This window comes from Kryptolebias marmoratus, linkage group LG2, assembly GCF_001649575.2.
Source record: "Kryptolebias marmoratus isolate JLee-2015 linkage group LG2, ASM164957v2, whole genome shotgun sequence".
NCBI lineage: Eukaryota > Metazoa > Chordata > Actinopteri > Cyprinodontiformes > Rivulidae > Kryptolebias > Kryptolebias marmoratus.
The window spans coordinates 20412475-20437158 of record NC_051431.1 but is presented as its reverse complement, the minus strand read 5'-3'; the positions used below and the strand labels follow the sequence as shown (position 1 = coordinate 20437158).

The following is a 24684-nucleotide window of genomic DNA, read 5'->3' as shown; positions in this document are numbered from 1 at the left end:
CTAATGGCTCTCTGCTGCAGGTAAGATACTGACTCTACACAACCCCACTTGACAAAGATTAAACTATTCCTTCAGCGCAGATTTTTCCGAAAAGTCCTCATCATAAAAGAGAACTCGTAACTTTAAAAAAAAAATTTTTATAACAGAACAATGCAAACTACACTTTTTTGTAAATTGTGTGAATTTATTTTCCACTGTACCTCTTATAACAAAGCATAACAGACATGACGTTACATCTGCCTGATGTGTTCTAAAAATATGCTGAAAACACAAACTGCTTTAGGGCTTTTTTCCTCTCTAATATAAGCATCGTGCCAACGTTTGGGACAGTTCATCAAATATTCTACCTAAAGTCATAATTCCACTGACTCAGCATTATGACCTTTTTTAATTCACTGACTAATCTAGCCAGGCTGCTGTATCATTCAGCATTTTTTCCATTCAGCAGACACAGCTGAAAGAAGACATGGCTGTGCAGGAAGAAACTGTCTGACCTTCACCTCAGTGCATCAAAACAGAAAAAAATCACCAAAACACCTTCATTTTTTCTTTGAGTTTCCATGTGTTCCACTAAACAATTAACACTACTTTTGTGGCCAATTTAGTTCAGTGCAGTTCAATTAAATTTTTTTGTTTAGATTCAATGTAGAGTAGAAAGTCTAGACAGTCAGTGCTGTTCTATTCTTTTTATTTTTTTCTTCTTTTTTTTTCTTTTTAATGTTTGTATTGGTTTGGGATTTTGTGAAACAAGATACAACATATGTCCCATCATGGGGAAAAGACAGTCAGGTTTAATCCAATCTTTACCATGTTTTAAAATTATTTAATGTTAAAATTTAACATTAAATGCACACAAACACACAAGACTCCACTGTGTTATTATTAATTACACAAAAACAAAGTGAAAATGGAAAAGCTATGAGTGAAAAACTGAGTCCACTCTGCTGATTTAGGAGGGAGGGAAAGTAGCAACCAGTTGCCTCTGATCACTTGATTAACTGATCATCATCAGTGTGACCATCTCTATAGAAACGAGTTTTAGCAGTTTGTTGGTCAGCAAAATACAGATATATGTTAACTAAGGAGGAAAGACATCAGAAAAACAGCTGACAATTTTTCCAGGAGTGAAGGTTCTATTGAATTTGTTCCACAGTCAAATTGTGCAATGTTAAAGAAACATTACAAATAATCCAAGAGCTGCATCTCAGACTCTACAGGCGTCAGTTATCAGGTTAAAGGTTAAAGTTCAAAAGAGCAAAATTAGCAAAAGACTGAACAAACTATGGCTTACTTGGAAGGTTTTCCAGGAGAAAGCGTCTGCTCTCTAAAAGAACACAAATGACTTGTGTTTGTAAGGCTGCATTTGAATGAACTACAAGATTTCTGCAAAAAATGTCTTTTGGACAGATGAGACCAAAGTAGAGATGTTTACCCATAGTGCACAGGGCCATGTTTGGTGAAAACCAGACATAATGTATCAGCACAACAACTTTGTACCAAATGTCAAGTCAAGCACGGTGGTGGAAGGGTGATGATTTGGGCTTCTTTTGCAGCCATGGGGCCTAGGGGGCTTGCTGTCATTGAGTCACTATGAACTCTGTAGACGAGAAGATTTTACAGTCAAATGTGAGGCCATTTGTCCATCAGCTGAAGCTTGGACTAAACTGGGTCATGATGCAACCCAACAGTGATCCCAAAGACAGCAGCCAATCTACAACAGAATGGCTGAAATTATTATTATAAAATAATAATTATCAAGGTATTGCAACAGTTGAGAGTCTGGACGTCAACTCAATTAAAATGCTTTGATGGGACCTCAAGAGAGCTGTAGATGACTGAATGTTTAGGAATTTTATTGAACTGAAGCAATGTTGTAAAAAAAAGAGTAGGTCGAAATTCCTGCACAACCATGTAAAAGACTGATAAAGTCATACAGAAACTATCCTTGTGTTATGGTTAAAAGTGGTTCTACAAGCTGCTGAGTCATGGGGTGGACTTAGTTTTTCCACACACAGCTTTTCCATTTTGGCTTTCATAAATGATGACATGAGGGAATCTGTTTTTGTACACTTGAGGTTAGATTTATGTAACCTTAGAGTCTGGTGAAAATCAGATTTTTTTTTTATCTTTTGATATGTAAAACCATAGAACTGTGAGACGGCGGACTGTCTATTTCCCATGACTGTACAAGATACAGTTATGTCAAAAAGAATTACTCCCCAAAAAATCTTTGCTTAAACTTTAAAAAGTTCAAGCAAAAATCTTCCTGTTTGCTTTTCTGCTCTGTTTTAAGCATTCAGGCCTTCAAGTGTGCACATACCTTTTGTCTTTTGTTGTCAGTTCTGTTCCACTGAGCACACACCAAGCTGTAATTTTGCCTGTTAGACAAAGACAATCTGAAGATGCTCGAGAGAGAAAGAAAGAGAGAGAAAGAGAGACAGAGGTTGCTTTCACCGTGTAAAAATGATTGACTTATTTGAAGTACAAGCACAGAGGATTCCAAACCTGACTTGAATATGTCCTGGAGTTTTCACAAATGACACTTTTGCATAAACTCACCTGACGGAGAGAAACATAATGTCAGTTTATGTTTAATTTAGACTAAGTGACAAATAATAAATGAGGTTGACACATTAATCAATTTTCCTGTAAGAACTAAGAAAAAAACGGTATTGAGGCTCAGCTCATTTATGGATCAAAGCCTTTCATTTTTACAGTTTCAGCATTTTTTTTTTTGGTCATGATCTAAAAAAGTGTTTTTTTTTTGTCCAATGTACTTATTGATCTCATTTTCAAGATGGTTTCTTGTACATTTTGTGTGTTGTTAACCTGTGGCTGTACCTCACCTCTGCACATAAAGAAGCTTGGCACACCAGCTTTTGGTTACCCCTGAAATCTGACTTGATGTATAAATTGTTCCAGGTTTTCAGTTGTCTTCTTTCAGAGTCTCGACTCAATTTATGTTGGTGTCATACTCTCTGTATATCAGATTTGGTGCTACTTCTGTCTTATTGGGTTTTAAATTTGTGGATTTCTGATTATGAACATCCTGCAACTGCAGTATTTTTGCTTTTGCTAAAATTAAATCTTTTCATCATCTTTCTTTCTCTAAAGCGTGGGTTTGCATTTACTTTGTCACATGTCTGCTGTTTAAATCAGACTTTTCCTGTTGTTTAATTTCATCATATAGAAAGTTCGACCTTCGGAAGAAAGTTCAGCTATTTGGAAGCAAAATATGAAGAAATGAACAGCGGCTTGAGATCTATACAGAATACTGTATACATAAAAGCATGTTTAATGATTTACGATTACTTGTGCTTCATTGAATACCAGGTTTGCCCGTGACTTTCCAAAGTAAAGTCAGTTCGTCAGGAAGTGAAGTTTTAAGCCCTGCGGAGGACCAGACTGGAACCTCGTGGCAGCTCAGCGAAAGGGAGCTTTATTTTTAGCAGTTGAACTACAGGAAGTAGAAAAGGAGGCCAATTCTACCTGGCAAGATATGTAGGAATGATGACATCGGCTCAGTGGAGTGTAAACTGAGCATGGAGAGGCTGGGGCAATTTGATAGGTTGGATACTGTGGGGGGAAAGAGGGGATAAAGCGTAAACAGCGAGGGGAAAAAGCAGACAGCAGAGACGTGACAGAAGATCCATAACAAAAGGTTTAGGACAGAAAGCTTCTGTGATGATCAGCCTCTTTGTGAACTTGAAGGATTCCTTTAATCATCTAAAGAAAGAGAAAAAAAAAGTACAGCTATGCATAAAATCTGCAGCGTTTCATAATTCTAGTTCAAGTTATGCTGTGCTGATACTTTTTGTATGCATCTTTATGTAATAAACACCTGTATCTCACTGAACAGTAACATGGCAAAGGATGTTTCTTTTCTTTTCTTTTTCTTTTTTTTTTTGATAACCTTTTCCACTTCTTTCTAAAATCTGCGAGCCTAAAACTGTATTAGTGTCCAACACGGTGCAGAAGGACTTAGAAGCACCATGGAGAGTTTGAGGATACTGGAAAAATCAATTTAGTTCATATCTTTTTACAGCAATATTTTTCCCACAGTTCTGTGCAGAAGTCCTTGATTTTCTCATATTATCTGTTTAAGGAAATATACTTTCTGGTCAATGTTATTTTTTAAGCTGTCTCGATCAGCTTTCTGATGTTCTTCAAGGTTTTTCCTTTAGAAATTGATTGTTTTTCCTCTTTTCTCAGTCCAGTCTTTCACCTGATCAAACTTTATTTATTTTTTATGAAGCTACTCTTAAACTCACATATTTAGGAACTTTAATGGTAGTGGCCCATCACAAAAACACATTTATTCCATTTTTTTTAAACTAGACCTAAAAAAAGCTGACAAGGATAATACATTTCTGCACCAATAAGGTGTTTCCCAAAAAGCTTTTGGTTAAGCAAAAAAATAAAAGTAAAAAAACATCACTGGAAATTAATAAATTGACTGAAGAATGATGCATTTCTCAGTTCTTTTCTTAATGTTTTTTAAATATAATTTTTAGTATTTGAAGACAACTCTGCATCTCTGTCTGTTCTCAGAATATCTCTGACCACTGAGTAGACTTTGATGAAACTTTCAGAAAGTAATCATTGGATGTACATGTACAACTTATTAACTTTTTGAGTCAACCAAATTTAAAATAGTCCCTACAGCTTATCAACATTAGCAAACAGGAAAATGGCTATAACTCAGTCTGTTTTACAGGAATTAAATTATAACTTGAAAGTCATTCACAGGACATACTCTAAGCGTGACATCTCACAATATTTTCAAGGCCTAGCAAAAACAACTACAGCGCCCTCATTTCTCAACATAAGATGATGTTCGTCCAAAAGTTTGGCAAGAAGGACAGCTGGCAATTGGCATTTATTCAAGGAATGCTAGGCCTTTAATTATCTCTGAGAAAAGTCTGCCCACCGTGCTAAAACACGCCAAGTTTTAATCTGATACATCTTTGAAATTCATCTTGTTCTTTCAAGATGTCCCTTAGTGTTAGTCATACTGTAGTCACTGGCATTTTTTTTTACAATCAACAGAACAAATTCTGCAGACATGCTGTTGTGGATAATTGGTCACAGGTGAGTTGATCGAGAAATCAGAAGCAGCTGGCCAGCCACACCTAGGAGGAACAAATAACAAATGCAGGGAAAAGTGAAAGAAAACACATGTTTGCCAGACCCCAACACAATGTGCCTGAAGATAAAATTGTGTTGCCTTTAACACATATTATCCCATGAGTTAGATAAAGCCTGTATCTCACTGGGAGTTTCCAAAATGTCTTGGAACGTTTGCAGGGGTCCTCGGTTTTCTCATGTAAATCATCTTGCCCTGCTTTTGTGTCACAGAAATATTGATCATTCCAAAAATTTGTCTCAAACTTAAGTGGAGCCCTTTGAAATTAGTTTCCGTGAGTCAGAAAGTGCGAGGAATTAGGCTCCTGCATTGTAAAAAGATAATTTATACTGGAACGATCTTTTAAACCGTTGGTGTTTTTCTTATGTTTATTCAGAAAGAAAAAAAAATCCCTGTTTACACGTACCGCATTCGCTGTTTTTATGAAACTGCTGAAAACATTGAATCTGCTATAGTTGCTATGCCAGGGCACTAGCTGGCGCTGTGAATTGTGTTTCTCCACATGTGTGTGCAGACACATGTGAGCAGTTATTTGGAAAATGGCGGGTACGGCAACATTCTTTTGTGTGGCCAAGCGATGAGGTCAGTTTGTTGCTGCACATTACTTCAAACTACAAATCCAAAAAAAGCCAGAATAATGTGAACTGGGAGTCATGTCAGTCCAAGTACCCTGATATTTTTGAAATGCATGTGGAGCAATGTCTTGCACCAGGGACTGCTGTTGGAAAGGCTGACCATGGCCCAGGTAACCACTAAAGTGGAAGCTGTCCAGAGTAAATGTAGACAAGCTGTGGACTCGGGGCATTGCAGTGGTCACTGATGTGTTGTCCTCATATTTTTTTAAACATGTGGAGATATGGGGTGGATCGCTGGCTACCAGTGCAAAGGAGTTCGGTTTGAAGTCGGTGGATTCTGCACCCAGCAGCTCAAGTCTTTCGACAAGAAGCTCAACACTATTTACAGATGTTGACAGACACAAAGAATCCGACGTCGGCCCTCTTACACTCGAGGTGGCGAACACCCGTCAGGATATGCTGCAGGTAAGTTCCTGCTCTTGATATCTTTTTGCATGTGTTGTCTTCTTAATCTCCATTTTAATAAACTTAATAAAATAAAATAAAATAAACTTTATTAAAACATCTTTGTTGTTGTTGTTTATTTTCAGTAAGGTGAAGATTTCCTCCCACCGCAGAGACGGGCTTCAGAAAAGAGCACATTCAGACTCTGAGGTAATCTCCAAAGAGAGACTGGGCAAAATTTCTGCAAGCATGTGCTAGGTAGCGAGCACCCTTAAAGATGGCTTTGCCCTGGTGGGACAGCTGGTCACACAGCTGCAGTTGATGCAGCAGCAACAACAACAGCATCAACCAGACGGAGCGAGATGGAGCAACGAGCACGTCGACAACAACAACAGCAACAACAGCAGCAACAACAACAGCATCACCATATGCCTTATTATCTCCCCCATCCCCACATGGGTGGTTTTGTCCAAAGTACCAGCTTCGCTCCAACTGTACAATTTCCTAACACTCCTCAGCGTCCCACACCTGGTGCCTCTGTTCCTGCACAACGGTGCAAGTTTGGAGCAAGAATCCAGGAGCAGGACACACAGCAAGGGGGCAGTTCTGTCATGTAGTTATTGTAGTGTTTCTATTTTTTGTTATCTGTGTGTGGATAGTATACTGATTATGTTATGAATAAGGTGTGAATTAAAGGGGAAATGACTGGGTATCAGACTTAATGCTCCATTGATGAAGCTCCCTGGATGGGAAGTGAAAGGTCTTCAACTACAGAACAGAAGTCCAGTTGCTTTGTTTGTTTGTTTGTTTGTTTCAGATTTTTTGGGGCAGGGAGATTGGCCATCTCCTGGATAACTGAGACTCTACACCAGTGACTTTGAGAGGGTTTAGCGACCTATCAAACCAAAGTGTGACTGATTGGAGATAGAAAAAGTTAAAGTTGCAATCAATTTGAAACATAAATAGCCACTTTGTGACTAAATTGTGACAAATAATTGTGCATATCATTTGCAGGATAGTTGCATGAACATATCTATTCAGTTCTGTACATACTCAAAAGTGGTGTAAGTACAAATTGAGAGAAACTGTAAGTGAAAATCTGTGTAAATCTTGCAATTTTTGCTGCTATTTTGAGCCTCCAACTTCTCTTCAAAAGTTGCAGGCCTGTGAGATCCTGAATTAAATGGCTTAATGAAGAAAACATACATTTCTCATAAAAGCATATATATTCCCCTTAAGAACTGGATTGAAAATGATCAAAAACAAAGTAAATATTCACACAAATCAAACTCCAAAACTCCAGAAAGCTAAACTTTTGTACAATAGTGAAGGTCACACAACTTATTATGCTCTGAGAAATTTATCAGTGATTACCAAAAAAACTTAGGTGTTTTTAAGACATACAAATAAATATCAAAGGAAATGTATTTTTCACATTGAATTAGACCATTTTGTATTTACAGCTGACACACCTATTTGCTTTGTTTTGTTTGTTTGTTTGTTTGTTTTAGGGTATAGTGTGCTGTCAGCTCTGAGAATAGGCACATGACGGACTCAAAAACACTCAGACTTGGCTCAGGAGTGATTGGTGGTACTGCACATGGGAGATACTGCTCATCTCTGTCACTGTTGCTTTTCAGTGATTCGTTCAGGTGCCAGAAACCAGTGAATTCCAGATACAGTGCCTGCAGGGTTTTGGGGAGGCAGGCTTTTGTAGCTCTGCTTTGTTGTTTTTGAGCTTTGCTCTTTTAGTGCATGAAGTCTTCAACTGCCAGCTACTATGTTAGTATTCAGCTCAACAGCAACTACAGTATGGGCTCTGTTTACACAGGTTTCATTTGCCACCTAAGACATTGCATTTTAAAAAATATATATATATATATATATATATATATATATATATATATATATATATATAAAAACACACTCTTGAGTACTTTGAGGTTTATCAAAGTGAGAATGGAAAACTTTAGGAATGATTTTTTTTACATGCAGCAGTGATCTATTTGACATTTGCAAATCTGCAACAAAAGATTTCACAAATGACATGCAAAATGTCTTGATTTCAGCTGGTTCTTTTGGCTTCAAACCATCTAAATTCCACACAAACCTCCACCCTGACTCACCTTCATCCAGCCACAAGTACTGCCAGCACTTTAAATTCAGAAACCATATCAGACGGAACTATTCAGCAGCCTAGAAAGCATATTTTTCCAGTTGAGTTCAGTAAATAATTGGCAAACTTTGAAAGTCACAGAGGTGACATATGTACTTTGGTGTGTTAGCTTTGCTTACAAGGCAGCGCTACAGAAGAAGCTTTTTTCCCTTTTTTGTTGTTTTTTTCAGAGAAGGTAAATTAGGAAATGTATCAGGCTCCCTGCATCCATTAGAGTCCACACAGAGGCGTGATTATAGAACATAGACTCCCACCTCCTCACCTGTCATGATTTTCTCACAGGGAGGCATTTATCAAGGGGAAAATTAATGTTACTCCTCGTAAAACCCCCTGAATTTCAGCTTTCTTCACAAATGACAACCATTTGCAGTTAAATGGCATTAGGAGCAATTAAAGAAATGATGTGGGGGGAGGGGGTAATCACTGGTGGCCCAAAGCTAACGCCTCCACTGGTGTGTCTGAAATATATGAATAAGGAGGGAAAGGCTTTGGATCAAGTTCAGGCTCTAATTAAGCAGAAATGCCCCAAGTAACTTAGATGCCATGAAAACAGCTTGATCGTAAAGCCTGTAGGGGAGAAAAGGTCAAACTCGAAACCCAACAAATGTTAATATTAAATGTGTATATGATCTATTAATGAAATCCCTCAAGCACAGTCTGAGCATAAATGGTCTTTGATTCATTTAAAAAAATATATAAGAAGGCTTTGATTCCTCACTTTATGAATTACTGTGCACAATAAGCTAATTAGAAAACATCTGATCTTCTTTAATCCATCAGAACTTGTGCATTTTTTTCTTGCTCCAAAGTGTTTTCAATAAAAAATGCCGGCGGTGTCCGAAAGTGTGACTGAAATGGAAATTAGATTTGGTTTCCGACTCTCATGTCCCACTGTTGGTTTCTGGTCTTCCAGGGAGTTATTTTTGAGCCAAATATGGGTCACGACTCGCAAGGTGTTATTTTTAAGCATCAGCCCCTTGAGCCACTTTCTGAGCCACAATAAATTCAACCAGGCTTGATTTGCATTTTTAAAAGGACAGCTTGGAGGACTGGTGTGTGTGTTCTTTGTACTATTTCTGTCTTCTTTTTTCCTTCCTCCTCAGATGCCAGTTATTTTAGGACTATGGATGGGAATGAGTTGTTATGTCTGGCTCTGGTGACATCTATTGTGATGTGAAATGAGGCACTTTGAATGGTGGAGTGAAAAGTGGCTGACTACTGTAAAATGCTGGCATGGTGCTGTGTATTACACAGATGGACTTTAATTAGTTTCTAGGTTGTGTTACAATCCTCAGTGTCTAAATTTGGACTTTGAAAAGCTCACGTCTCATATCTTCTCAAATTTGTTCCGCAGTTTAACTTTGCCATTAGTGTTTGGCTCTGGTGACTGACCACTTTTGGCATGGGAGTAAATGACTGTACGGCTGCTGTACGGGTGGGTGTCGCTGATGGCTTTTTTCACTTGACCCCTTTTCCATTGCAGAATTTGACAGAGCCAGTATTTAATATTCTGTGACTATTTTGGGCCTTTCTGAAATCCAATTATGCTTCCGAATTTACTGGATTATTACACCTCCATTTGGTATTTTAAGACTTTGCAGAAAACTTATCTCAGACACTGTAAAGAGGTATACATTTAAAGTTGCTTTATCATTGAGTGAAAATTAATAAATGCCATAAAACTTTAGCAACTCACATTTAGCAATGGGAAAATGTGGGCAATATGTTAAGAGAAAAATACAATAATTTAATTTAAACATAATAAAGTATCTATCTATCTATCTATCTATCTATCTATCTATCTATCTATCTATCTATCTATCTATCTATCTATCTATCTATCTATCTATCTATCTATCTATCTATCTATCTATCTATCTATCTATCTATCTATCTATCTATCTATCTATCTATCTATCTATCTATCTATCTAGTTCAGTTTGTCTGTCTGTTTAGCTCAGTGGTGGTATTGTTTGTCTTTGGCACAGAAGATCAGGGGTTTAAATCTTGTTCAGGGAAATCTTTGTCAAAATGATGCCATGCTAGCCCTAAATACAACAAGATCCATGTTAGATGTTGTTGAACCAGGATATTCTCATCAGAACTGGACAGTTGGAACAATTCCTATTGAAGCCACTTTTGTTCTCTTTTTAAGGGTCCCTTTTTTGTACAGGTAGTCTCAGGTACACAGTTGTCCCCTGCAGTATGTGACTGTTCTCTAAAAAGTTCAAAGGTACCCCACTTCTGGAACTCTCTCCGTCCAGATATTGCCAACACTGTCTCACATTTTTTCAAGCTTGCATATGCTGTTTGATTCAAGCTTATGTTTGATAACTTTGTGTATTTTTAAGTTTTGTTAATTTTATTGTTCTACTTTCTCCTTTTTTTATTTGTAAAGCGACCCTAGGTGTTATAAAAGGCACTCATAATAAAAATGTGTTATTACTATTAAAATCTACAGAGGTACCAATAACCTCCCTGTTAAGGCTACAGTGAAAAGCCTTTGTACCCCTAAAAGTAGAATTGGGTACTTTTTTAAAGTGTGATTCATAGCTATGAGACTGATCTGTAGGTACATTTTGAATCTTCACCATCAAGATTCCTGTTCTGAAGTAACACTTGAACCAAACCCTTCTGTTGCTTAGTTACACCAAGCTCTTTCAAGACATTACTTAGTAGCAGTAGATTAAAAAAAGTTACAATTCATTCTTTTGAAAACAGTAATGCACTGAACACTCTGGGCAACGGAAACAAATGGTTTGATAGAGAACTGAAGGAAACTTTCAATGTTAAATGAAAAATAAAAAACAGAGACTATGGCCTCGGTATCGTCTATCCAACGCCTACAAAGCAGCCACAACCATTCACACTTTGAAATATGTGACCAAAATATCTCATATACTGGTCAGGGAGGTACACTTGTCAGGATTTGGGTTTTATTTGAATTATTCTTTAAGTTTCTTTTGTATTAGGGTTATTGTTTCATGTTTCTTGTGTTCCCTGTGTTCAGTTTATTCCCCAGTGTTAATGTTTTGTTTTGTTGTTCTGCTCCTTGTGTTCCTTGTGCATCACTCACTCCCCCTCAGTAGTTCTATCAGTCCGCCTCTACCACCCACACCTGTCCTGTGTTACTAATCAGTCACCTGTTTCCACTCCCTCGTTATCCTCAGCCTTTAAAACCCGGTCATCTTCTTCACTTACTCACTGGTTCGTTGTCACTTTCATGCGCTGTGTGGTTTTCCTTGTATCTCGCCTTTCGTGTTCCCCGCTGCGCTGGATTTTGTTAGTTTTTGTTGTTTAGTTTTAGTTGCTGCCACATCAACCCCTTTGTTCTCTTTTAAAATATTTTTTTTCTTTAATTACTTCTAAAATAAGTCTGCAAACTGGGTTCATTTCACTCCATCCTGACAAAACTATGGAGAGATTACAGCAACTCAAACAACCGAAGAGACGAGCAACATGACCACCATGTGACTTCAACACATCACTATGAATGTCCCTGCAACACCTTTTTGAAGCCTCACTCACAACTTGCTGTAAATGCTTCTATGGGCAGACTACTTGGAAAGATTTGGTCACACCGTAATTGAGAACTGCATGTCACTTGAGTGTCTTTAGCTTCAAAGAAGGTTGCAGGCTGGCTGTGGAGACTTTTGGTACTGCACATTCAAATTATACAAGTCTTGTAAAAAAAGTCAGGAATGTATACAAGATGTACAGAACATTTTTTGTGTACACCTGAACCAAGTCCGAGGCACAGTCATTAGGCGCTTCACAATGAAAATAAGATGCATGAGTGACTCACGGTCATTGTACAATTGACTTACATAAGTGTAAGTCAATTGGCCTGCAAGTCAGAAATACATCAGACTTTCTACCCCTATGTGTGGCTAGCAGGGCTTGGTTAATTTCAAGTCACATACACTCCACGAGCACTGATCACATATGGGTCACACATACATTTTCCAGGCATGCAACCTGTCTGTACTATTTTTTCAAACTTTCTATCAGTAATCATCGGGACCCTGCGGCCGGCTGCAAGCTCTCAATCCTTGTGACCTGTGCATGTTCAAAACACCAACGGCGAGCTGTGAGCTTAGCTTAAGCCTAACCCTCCTCATAAGTCAATGAAGAAGCTGTTTGGATGAGAGGTGTAACATCAAGGACCATAAAAGAAAATTCATTTATTTTCTCAGGAGCAGGTGGACTTAACGTTGGTCTCAGTGCTTTTAAAGGTGGTTGACTACCTACCTCAGAGGCACTGTGAACGTTACATTTCCAGTCAGAGTGTAGGCTACTATTAGTGCAGCTGATGCATCATTTACCTCCACCGAAGAATAACTGGCAGTGTGCCACTAAAAAGCAGTTCCCCGTGTGTCTAATTAGCACAAAAAGTTCTGGATCAAGCATCAGTTTAGGATGAGTTAGGAATACAAATACGGGAATGGATTCTCACATTCTTTTGTCATCTTGTGTATAGCATTCTTCATAGGATGTGTTTCCCTGTCAAGCAGATGGCTCTGTTGCAGGAAAGGTAAAACATTTTTCATGCAACTCCTTCCTCTGAAATTAGTAAATTCTCCTGATATAGGTTTTGGCATGTCTCCTCTCCTTAACATACCTCTGTTACGCTGTACTCCCAGTATGTTCTCTAATTTACATGGTGAGAACATTCATCATTTAGTGCTCTTAACCACGATGTTTGTTTAACACCTTCTCATAGTGACACAGTAATGTTATTCTGTTATGTAAATGTACCATCTTGCTTCAAGTGCCTTCAGCTATATTCACTGAGGTGCTGGTAGGAAAACTGTGACCCACGTGTTGTTAACATTGGCTTCCCTGTGATACCGTGCATCTAATTTAGACCCCCAGATGCTTTATTTTTCCACTTGTCAGATGTTTTTACCAAGTGAAAAAGCAAATTAGACTCGTGGTTTTTATTGCCCTTTGAATGTTATCTGTTAGAAATGTCCTGGGGCAATCTCAAGTATCAGATAAGGGTCCTGATCAAAGCCATATACACTCCCTGCTGTCCACCATTTTACATCAACTGTACAATAATATGGCTGCTGTAAAACATTACGATGTAATGTGCCAGCATTTCTGTGGTGTGGAAGTATTTAAAATACAAAAAAAGTGCAGTTTAATAGCTATTTCCCATGTTTGCGTTTTTTTCCTGCTGGATGGCAGTGGCAGAGCTACATTCACTACCACCATTTTAATTAGACGTTTTAAATCCAAACTCTGGGCTGAGAACACCGAGTTCATCCAGCTAACTCCTAAAGCTGGCATAGTGAGGCAACACACTTTAGAGGAAACTGAAGAGAAAAGAGAAGTTTCCACAGAACGACGATAAGGCAAAAAAGCAAAAAGAGGATTACAGAAAGGTTGACTGAATTTGTCACCCTGGATGACCAACCTCTCTCTGTGGTGAAGAAAACAGGTTTTTGTCACCTTTTGGAACTACTGGAGCCACATTAAGTACATCCCTTTTAACACTTCATAACCAGCCACTTTTTGTTTGAATGTCATTATACCGTGAAACCATATTTTTGCTCAGAGCTATCATACTATCAGAATCGCATGCCTGCTTTACATAATGTGTTAATTACATTATGGTTAAAAGCAAATGACAGGGAAATTTAGTCACTGTCAAAAACCCTTTGAAACAAGTTTCAGCTTGCACACTGCTGTAGTGATCTGTGGGTAAGCTGGGTTTGACCTGGAAAGGTTTATTTATATTAAGGAAAGTATTTAATGAATTTAAAAGACATATTTAGTACAGTGTTAAAAAAGGGAATCATCAATCTTTGTTGGATTATTTCAGCCTTATCTACTTGACCATATCTTTGGTGTTGTAACTACATCTTGGAAAGGTTATGAAAGGTCATTGAATGAGATTTTCTCATAATGAATTGACTTCTTGAAGATCTGGCGTTTCCCTCTTAAAGGTTTCAACTAAGTGAGCTCCTAAATTGCCCTGTGACTCGACTTTCGGCACGGCTGAAGGTGAGTTCTCACTGAACATGTTTTATGGCACAGCTGAAAATGATTCTTGTTTGTTCTGGACAAGCAAACAATATATCACCTTGACAACTCTGCCTTCAGATTCCTCTCCATGTACTTCATTTCTGTCTGTTTGAGCTCATTAAACCGGGATAAGGGACTAAGTGAGCTGTATGTCCTGAGGAGGATGCTTGTCTTCCAAAAGCATTACCGTAACATAACGCATCTGATCTGTCCTCTGGGCATGCTGGTCTGCCCCTCCCCACTCTACAGTGGCCCTGAGCCACTCTGTGTGTGTGTATACTTGATATTATTACGAGGAGAACTGCTGTAAGGTATAGAAAAATGTCAGCGAGGGCGACTATTTTTAACAGCTGGCCTTGATCCTTCCTTTTCCTCCCTCTTCCTCTTTTTTTTTCTTCTTCTTCTTTTTTTATCTGTGCATGCGGTGTTCTCTTTTGCACCACTGTGAGTCGTACCGTGTGCTTGGCTGGGCATCAGTGCTTTGCCCCCTTTTTCACCTCCACGTCCTGCCCACTTCCAGTGCCAGTGTGCTGATGAATCACAAGGTGTCACACACTCCTACACCTCACATGACAACAGCTGAACAGACCACTTAGCCACGTTGCAACGTACATTGAGAGTCTTGCAGATTGTTACAGATGCTATTTTTAGAAAACTTCTTTTAATTTGACTCAGCCAACGGCAAATTAATCAAGTGCCTAGGCGAGTGTTTAAATAGATTCTTGCAGGAGCTCTGCAGAAATCCATTCCTACAGCTATTGATACACAGTAGTCCTCACTGACATTGCAGTGCTAATGCAGGCAGGAGAACTCCTCCTCTACGATTCAAGTATTAAAAACTGAGCGCACCTATGTGTGTGCGCTGCCATTGTCCTGCTTAGTTTATCAATTTCTTCTCTAGCGTCTAAAACTTCCATTCTTTTTCTTTGACCTCTAACTATACTTTTCATCTCGCCCAAATAGAAAAAAACATGGATGATCGAAGGGGAAAAAAATATCCTCTTTTCCTCTCTTTCAGCTGAAAGTCTCAAATGTTCACAGAACATCTTTTTAACCACTTTAGAAACCTCCATAGAAGATAATCTCTCGTTTGCCTTCATCTTATTGTTTCTAGGACACCAGAGACAAAGACACGAGTGGTATGACTCTGATTATAGCTTTGTCTAAAAATATCACATTTGTGAGCTGTCATTCGAAATAAAAAAGAAGCATTTTGCCCTTCTGCAAAAGACAAAAAAAAAACCAGTTTAACTGTCTTGCATTCAGAGTTATTTTTGGTGCTGAATGTGAAAGGTTTAATTACAAAGCCATATGGTGCTGAATTCTGATGGCATTGCAGAGGTCATTCCACCAGTGAGTTTAATGCTGAAGTCAACGCCGTTGTCAGGGCTACCGCATGAAAAATTAATGCCTCTTGCCAAACACATGACTTAATTGTTCCCTTCTGACAACAGGCTATCTGCCACACACAAACACGTATGTAAAAGTTGATAGTGACTTACATCAGCTTAAAAGAAGCTGTACAATGTACCCTTATTATAGTGTCAGTCATATACAATTTGTTAAAGCAACAATACAGACCTTTTGAAGTGGGCTTTTGTAGAAAGGTTATGAAGACTAAATATGTTAACTGTTGTAGTTAGCTCTTTGTCTGACCTCTGAATGAAGAAATATAGTTCAAATCTGACAGGACTGAGGAGCTAACAACTAGTCCAAGGAAGACCAAAATGGATTGCTGCCATCTTAAAACAACTCCAATCTTAAAAAAATCATAGCTGTTCTCTTTTGTAACTGTTTAAATTGCTATTCATTTTGCATCACACAATTATAAGCTATTTAATTTAATCAGACAACCATTTTGTTTGTCAAGGTCACAGGGTCAATTAGGATAAAAAATATTCAAGGCCCTAAACAGGTTAAGTTTTGCATTTTACATTGGATTATTTAGACAATTTATTTTATATTTATTAATGGTATTTGAATTATTTAGGTAGTTTTTATACTATTACTACCTAATCTAAGTAGTGAATTTGTTGGCAATTGTCTCTGTTTTACTTGTGAAAAATTCCTGCTAATAACATTTTACATACTCTTTATACTGTCCCCCTCATGTTAAGGAATGATCTCCTACCATTTAGTGTCAAATCAAACTAATTTATGTCTACATATTTATTTGAAAGTATACACATTTCACTGTGAATTTGAGAAAGGAAATTGTGTCGCCTTTTTTATCCCCATTGACCTCTGACCTCATTATGTAACATTACGTTACTCCAGTTTTACCAAATCACTTAATCTGGCAGAAATATTATACATATTCCTACTCGAAGTGTCACAGGATGCATGGGAAGTGCTAGAGCTAGCTGATGCTGCTGTTTGCACTTGCACTTGCAAACAGCAGCATCCATGCTATCTATGCATCTGTGTATTCTAGGAGCTGATTTTCTATGCTAGAATTCTATGTAAATAACTGAATGTGAAACAGAGAGCAATATAAAGGTTTATAAGATAGAGTTCACAAGAAAAACTACGAAAACTTTCAAGACTAGAGTTGTTTCAGGACACCCCTGCTCAGATTATTTAGTAGCTTGTCAATCCAATCAGAATTACACTATATTTCTTCCAACTGAAATTGTTTAAAGAGCAATCTACAACAGGTAAAATATTGTTCCTGACCTTTCCACAAAACTAGCCTTGACCTCTCCTTTTCAATAGAATCATTATCATTTTCTGTGACTACAGAGTGAAGGCCTGTAAAATGAACTCTGGCTTTCCAAAAAGCAGAGAATGCCTTCAATCACACAGGCAGAGCAGAGAAAAAGGAGAGTACAGGTTATGAAAGCTCGTAGAAGGAAAATGGGAGAGGTAGTGACAGAATGAGAAACCATACAGGCTATGCAGCTGGCATCAACCCAGCACATTCATTTTGAGGCGTCTACAAATCAGTCAGTGTTATGTGAGTCAGAATCCACAACATGGGTTTGCAGCAAACCAGCAGACAGTGCTCACTGTGTTGGAGAGCAAGGTGGAGGTGAACTCAACCACTTGACTGGAACTGGAGAAGCATTTCGCTTTTAATTTACCAACTTGTCTACCTTTTTTTTTTTTTCTTTTTTAAACAAACAGTTGTGTTAAAAGCATTAAATACAACCCTGTTATTCGCCTAGTGTAGCAGCTGACCCTGCGTGGTGCAGACCGGTTCAGTCATGCATAAATGGCAACTATCCCCCACGGGGTTTGTCGCGTACAAAATAAAAATACCTAGTTTAACCTTATGTTGTGAGTGTGCATTCAGTAAAACTGACTCCCACAGTTTGATGCAGATTGGAGCATTCAGTTTGACTTTTTTTTTCAAGTTTTATTATTACTGAGTATCATCCAAGCTTTAGACAGCACACTGTAGTCAGATCAAAATGTACAGGGTGTTTCTCCAGGTTATTTCGTTTGTTCTCACTGTGTGTCCTTATTAAATATAAGTATAGAATAAATTTTTTTGTCATGATCAGCAGCCGTGACATGCAGTTACAGAGCAGTAATGAAGTAGGTGATATTTAGTGGGTGGCCCTCCTGACTAAAGCAAAGTGAAAGCTGCATGCTAGGTTGTAATTTGTTTCGTATAAAACCCCAGTTCGGTGTCCAAGTTCATTAGATCTGAGAAAGTGTCACAAGCTATATTTTACTGGTAAGTAACCAGCAGCTTCGTGCACACAGAACCTCTAATCTCGAAGGAATTAAGTACCATCATACCTCTGCTGAGCTCGGATGCGCCAGACTGCAATTTTTTCCTGCGTGGGGCATGAGACAACTGTCACTTTGCAGTTTAGTGTGTATGTTTGTGGTGAAGAAAAGACTGAAAACCTTCCATGAAGTAAAAAAGGCAGCTATGTATTTTTCAGCTTTGCATACATATGTAATTGTCAGGTTTGTGGGAGGGTTGAACCCAAGATGCAGGCAGGCAGACATGAGGGGTTCATTTATTGTATTATTTATTGTAAGACAAAACAAAAGGCTGACATGGCAGCATAAGAACTTAGAAGAACACAAGGATGCATAAGGAACAAACCAGGCTGTGGCACAAAACCAACAATGCAGTACTGAGGTGAAAATGGTGAAATGCAAAAACATAATCTCAAAGAAAAACAAAACCAATATCAAAATTAACCACAAAAACATAACATCACCATAATGTATAAAATAAGCTGAATTCTGAAGTAATTTTTGTCTGAATTGTCAGAGATTTTTGCACCAACTTACAGAAGTTTTTTTTTTAACACTGACTGCATGACTTCCCAAAGGAATTTAGGTTTCGAAGTTGCCTTTTGATTGTGTCTATGACTCTACAGGGTTTCCATTATCTGAAACCTGATAGCTTCCACTGCACGTTTCACTTGACCAGCTCCAGATATTACTGACATACGAGGCAAGTCAAACTTCCATCATCATATTCATCACCTGTGCTCCTGGAAACCACACATGCAATGTTGAACTCTCCTAAACAAGCAGGCCTTCCCAAGAGACGATGAAACTACTCCTGTCTTCCTCCTCCAGTTAATGTTGATCTTTTATCCATCTCCTCTGATCATGGCTTGTCCTATCCAAGCACTGTGCTGTACTCATGGGGAGTACCCATCAGGACAAATTAGGAAATTTATGAACAAGCCTGTCTGTTAGAAAGAAGGTACAGAATATACGCACGCTAATTAAACAAAGTGATTGTTTGAGAAAATAAAAGAGAATGTTGTGGCTACCAGCTGTGTTTTCAAATGAGAGCAAAATCAGTTGGGGTTTTTTTTGTCTCTAAATTTGTGACTACAAAAAGCCTGACAGATCTGCGTTGAGAGAAATTTATTTTGATGCTACCACAACTCAGTTAAACAAACGCTTCTGAAATTATAAACGAAATGGCGACATTTATTTTCTTTACGTCTTTTTCTTAGAATTTTACTTTCTCTTTTTAATGATCTGTGATTATCTCCCTCGCAGACGACAGGCACATTTTATATGTGTACACACATGCTGAGGAGTACTGGAACTGTTGCTCGCAAGAGCTGAAGTCAACAAATCACACGGACTCAAACATCGGGCTTGGACAGCTGATGAACGGATCGATGGAATGATTGATCTGTGTGTAAGTCTTCACCTGCACATAGTCATAATCCCCCCCTCTGACCCGATCAGCTGCTTCACACTCAGAATGCGAAGTAGCCAAAACAGCAAACGTATTACATAAAATTCTGCACTGCACTTTTCATTTCTGGTCTTTCTTTTTTAAAAAGAAATAATATTACATCACTGGTCAGTACATCAGTTATGCTTTGGCTCATATAGTTGCTTCGGGACATTGCCGGAGCTTTAGAGTAGTCCTCAGCTCGAAGCGTGGAATTTTCTGTGACCAATTCCCATTTTGTCCTCAAGAAAATGATGTGTGCTTTTCATATATTTTTTTCTTCATTCTCCTCCCTTTTTTTCCCCCAAATACTAGGGTTACCCGGGCAGCCCTAACAGCAAATATACATTATAAAAATCCTATATTTTCTGTGTCTAATATAGGAAAAATGACAAAACTCATTTATTCTTCAACTCCATATGCAGTAATACCAGTATTAGAGTCAAACTCACCATGAGAACTTATATTTTGTCAAGTTAAACAAACAAACAAAAAAAAAATAGGACTGAAAAACTATAACATTGCACACTGCAAATTGGGCAGCAGTTGCAGTGATTTTTACAATAACTGTGCTCTTTAAAAAAACATGGGAACCGAATGCAATTTGAGCTAATTTGAGCTGTTACTCTTCTGCATGTTCGTGCTGAAAGGTATGTTTCCAAGTTCACAGCGAACACACAATTATATTTCTTAAGTGCATTTGCTTTTTTCATTTTCTTCTGCTTTTCTAAAAGCCCTTCCAAGGACAGCGGAAGCAAATTAGCACATTTGCTGAAACACTGACATCTATGGATTGGAAAGTTGTTTTATAGTCTTGTCTATGTGTTATATATGTTACTTGAATGAATAAATAATAAATTTAGATGTGGTTTTTCCTCTTTTGTATCGAAATCTCTCAGAAATATCACAGTAACATTCTATTTTCCTGTCCAAGCTAATTTATCAATGTTTTGCACCAGAAAAGGTTCTCTCTGCTGAAAAAAAAAAGTAGAGGAATAGATATCACCTGCCACTTTGCTTGGCAATGTATTTAACTAAGATCTTGAGCGATTTGTTAGCAATCAGATGGTGTGTTGGGGATGATTCTCAGCTACTACCGCACCATGTTTTAGCTCAGTATCTGTAAAACTTCCTGAGTTACAGCCGTTTGTGTGTTTGGTTATGTCAATTAGATGTAGCAATTATTTGGAATCACACTGACCTGAAAAATTAATCAGTTGTAGACATACAACCAGTGATTATCCATCAAGCAGTTTATGAGACATTTTGCTAACAGATGCACAAGGAAACACTAACACACACACAGGCAGTTACATGACTTTCATGGCAGCACTTGATAATAAGTGAAACAGGTTTGTCTAAAAGGCCTTTAAAGCTAAAACAGAAGCAAGAACTATTTAACACTCTGTGTGTGGTCGGTATTTTGTTCTTTTTCTTTAATACTTAAAGATGTAGCTTTGTACTTTGGTAAAGACCTGTTCTGCTGCCACTGTTAAATGCAGCTTCACTGTAGAAAGCACCACTTAAGTAATTGGTTCCACCGCGGTATGCATATGCTATGTAAGACTGAAGGTGATTGGTAAATGTTCCCGATGCTGTTACTCGGAAAGTGTTTATCAACAGCTCGGTCATTCCCTCAAGTGATGAATGGAGACATGCTGAAGATGGATGCCTTCCAGCTACACCAGCACTCTGACATACAGTATGATGCAGAGTTTGTTGATTTACGCCGGCTCTTCACTTCCATATGGCTCACATTACTCACCCCCCCCCCTGTGACCAGGACGGAGAGCGTTTTATTGAAAACTGGGCTGTAGCAGTTGTAGCTGTGGCTCAGACTGGAAAAGGACCAGAGGACCTTCTAAATAAGGCAAATCAAACAAACAGCAAATCACTTGCTTCCCCTCTCCACTCAACTGTTCCTCATTCAAGCCTATTTGGCAAATGAAAACAGGCTGGTGTGCTCTCTGCTCTGTGTCAACAAACCTGAAGAGGCTAAGCAATCAATGACCAAGTTGGCTTTCAATTTAGGTTTAAATTAGAGGCTAATCAGCTAATTAGTTAAGCAGAAAGCGGTATCCTAAGCCTTAGAAAAGGATCCCTAAATGTCCTAATAATGATTTTAAAGCAATAGTTCAGATCCTTTGAAGTGGAGTTCTGTTGGCACGTAATACTGACATACATTGACTAGAAAACACAGATATTGTCAGGATTTTAGTTTTTTTGTAGTTATTTTTCTGTATTTGATTTTCATTCTTGTGATGCTTGTGCTTTGTTTGTTCCTTGGGTTTTCTTTATAATTCGTTACTGTAGTTCTGTCTGGTTTTATGGTGCTTGTGTTTCTATGCATTCTGTGTGTTCTTGTCACTTGTGTTTCTGTGTTATCAGTTTTCTCATGTGTTCCCTGTGCCATGATTCACCTGCCTTCAGATCAGACGATTTCCAGTCAGACAGCCACGCCCATTTGCACCTGTCCCAAGTTGGTAATCACTCACCTGCTTCCACTTCCTTGTTAGCCCAGTCTTTATGTTCATTTGTATTCCTTCAAATCCCCACTGGTTCACTATCTCTGCATGGTGATATTATTTCTGTTGTTTGTTTAGGTTCTGCTCCATGCATTCCACCTCGTGTTCCGTTGTACGTTTGTTTGTTTGCTTGCTGCCTTGTCAGCCTTTTTTTTTTTCTTTCGTTAAATAAATCAGTTTTGTATCATTCGAGATGTGCCTGCATCGTGGGTTCTTTTTGCACAAACGTGACAGATATTGCATGTTTAAACCTTTATCCAACCAGGTAACAGAACCAGAAGTTAAAGTTAAATGTGAAACTTCAATGTTAGCATTTTAACAGAAATTGCTACGACAAATTACCTACATCTTATAATTTTTCAACATATTAACATATTATTTGAGCTTCACAAACTCTTTCTGAATATTGACATTGTTAAAGATAAATAAAGAATCTCCGCCTTGTTGCAAGTTGAAGTCAAAATATCTGTATTTTAGAAGTGCCATGTTGTATTTTTGGAGCCATTGTCTGCTCACTGTACCCTCGATATGAAAGTCCTGCTTACAAACCCTCTTCCAGCTCACTGATAGGCTGTCACGTTGTCAACAGTGTAACATGACATTTTTCTTAAATTTTCAAATAACTAATTAAAACTAAATCTATGGGGAAAAAAATGCATATTTGAACATACAGCAATGAGGCAAAAGCTACATAAATCAACAGAAAAGAACACCTGACAAAATTATCTGAATTGTATTTTTAATTTATTAACTGCCTCTAGTTATAACACATCTCCATGATTGCCTCTCTTAAATATTCAAACTCATCTAAACACACAGAACAACCATTTCACATTACATAGTTATTTATAAAAAGAAATCTGTCAAGATTTCCAAGCATCAGTAGTGGCGGCAGCAGCTAGCTGTAGCAATTACAGTGCAGACTGGGGGTACTTCGGACCAGATTGTTTTATTATTTCTGCCAGAATAACTCCATAATTTGATATTACCAGCAGTGCAAAGGTTTATAAAATAGCATTTGTATGAACCACAATGACATTTTTGTGATTGGAGTTACTTTCAGGTGGCAGCAATCCACTTTGATCTTGGTCCCTCTTAGCTTATCAACTAAACTTTAAACTTTAAATTTTATTCCTCCAAACTGAGGTCATTCAAAGAGGTATATACAACAGGCAAGACAATAATTGTGCATAACTTTTTATAGAGCACCAATTTAGAAGCTCTGAACAGTTCTTTTAAAGACATGGACACTGAGTGTCCGGGTGATTTTAGTGAGACGCAAAACAAGACAAAACTATCCTGAATAGCAATATAATTTATGATTTAGCTGTAATTTTTTTAAAATCAGTAGATCATGGTAACCATGTACAGACATTTTTTCTGTACTGTTTTACTAAAATTAGGGTCATTTGTCAGCACAAGCTGTCAAAGATGATGCATTTTACTTCAGCATGGCGGTACATGTAACTGATTAAGCTGCCAAACTCTCATGTGGCTCATGACACCTTGATGATGATGATAGTCTGCTGTGCATTCATGCCCTCACTGTAATAAAATGGCTCGCAAAGCTTTCTCTAACTAAAAAGAAAATGTGCACAATTTTTCTTTTTAGAAGCTTTTTGGGGACACGCAGCATTTTAATGTATCTGCTGGTGTGGAAAATGTCCGTGTTGAGGGAGACAAATTCTAATGCCGGATGCAACATTGCAGAAATTATCTTCAAACGTGATTGATTTGTTTATCCTAGTCTGCAGCAGCCTACAATTTTTCCCAAAGTTGTGATTTGGAATACACGATCAATTTGGAATAAACAGCTCTTAAGTTTTATTCCACCCAATCATGCCATCACAAATAATTGTGTGTCTGCTTGACTTATTCGGACATTTACTCTGGTTTTGCTTGAAGAGTTTATTTATCCTCTGTTGCATTGCATTTTCCTTCAGTTTAGATTTTTACCTGCAGACAAACAAATGGAAAGTAACTGGATTACTTGATGCCATTCAGATGTCTGTCGTTCCTTTAACCTGAAAAGAGTAACATGTTTTAAAGTATCTTTTTCTACTTCATGTTTTTAATGAAAGAGTCGTGAATAAATGAAGATAGAACATCACCTTCTGAACTCACCGAGCTTCACCGAACATGTGGAGAAATGTGATCACAGAAATGTGTAACAGCAGATAACAAAAATTGGTCTAAAATAAACTCCCTTTGGTACTGAACGGAAAGTATTCAAGTACTGATTTTCATTATGTTGTATTTAAAAAATTGAAATCAAAAAGAAGAATATGTAAGATAAAAGATAACATGATCATATTTAGGTATGTAGTTGATGATCTAACATCATCATTTTCCATATGCAGAAGATCAGCAAAGTAAAAACAAATTAAAGTCGTATTTCATGAAGAAGGCCTATCTTGCATGCCAAAAGTTTTAAACAAAGATCTGTTAGAGCTCAGGGTATGTGATGGGTATGATTCTCAGCTACAACCACCCAAAACTTGGTCTTTGCTAGGTGGATTAGCTGTGTCAGCCATTTATTGACTGTAAAAGGTAATCAGTTGTAGGAGTATCAAATCTGTCCACTGGTTCATGAGACAGACAGAGATACCCCCCCCCCC

The 24684-nt window shown here is 37.9% G+C and overlaps 1 long non-coding RNA gene across 1 annotated transcript; it reads left to right on the top strand.

Moving 5' to 3' along the window:
• Window positions 1-5696: 5696 nt before the first annotated feature.
• LOC112450639 lies at window positions 5697-6855 on the top strand. The gene is made up of 3 exons (XR_003039318.1): window positions 5697-5891; window positions 6001-6186; window positions 6312-6855. It is a non-coding gene; the product is annotated as an uncharacterized LOC112450639 (long non-coding RNA).
• Window positions 6856-24684: the final 17829 nt, after the last annotated feature.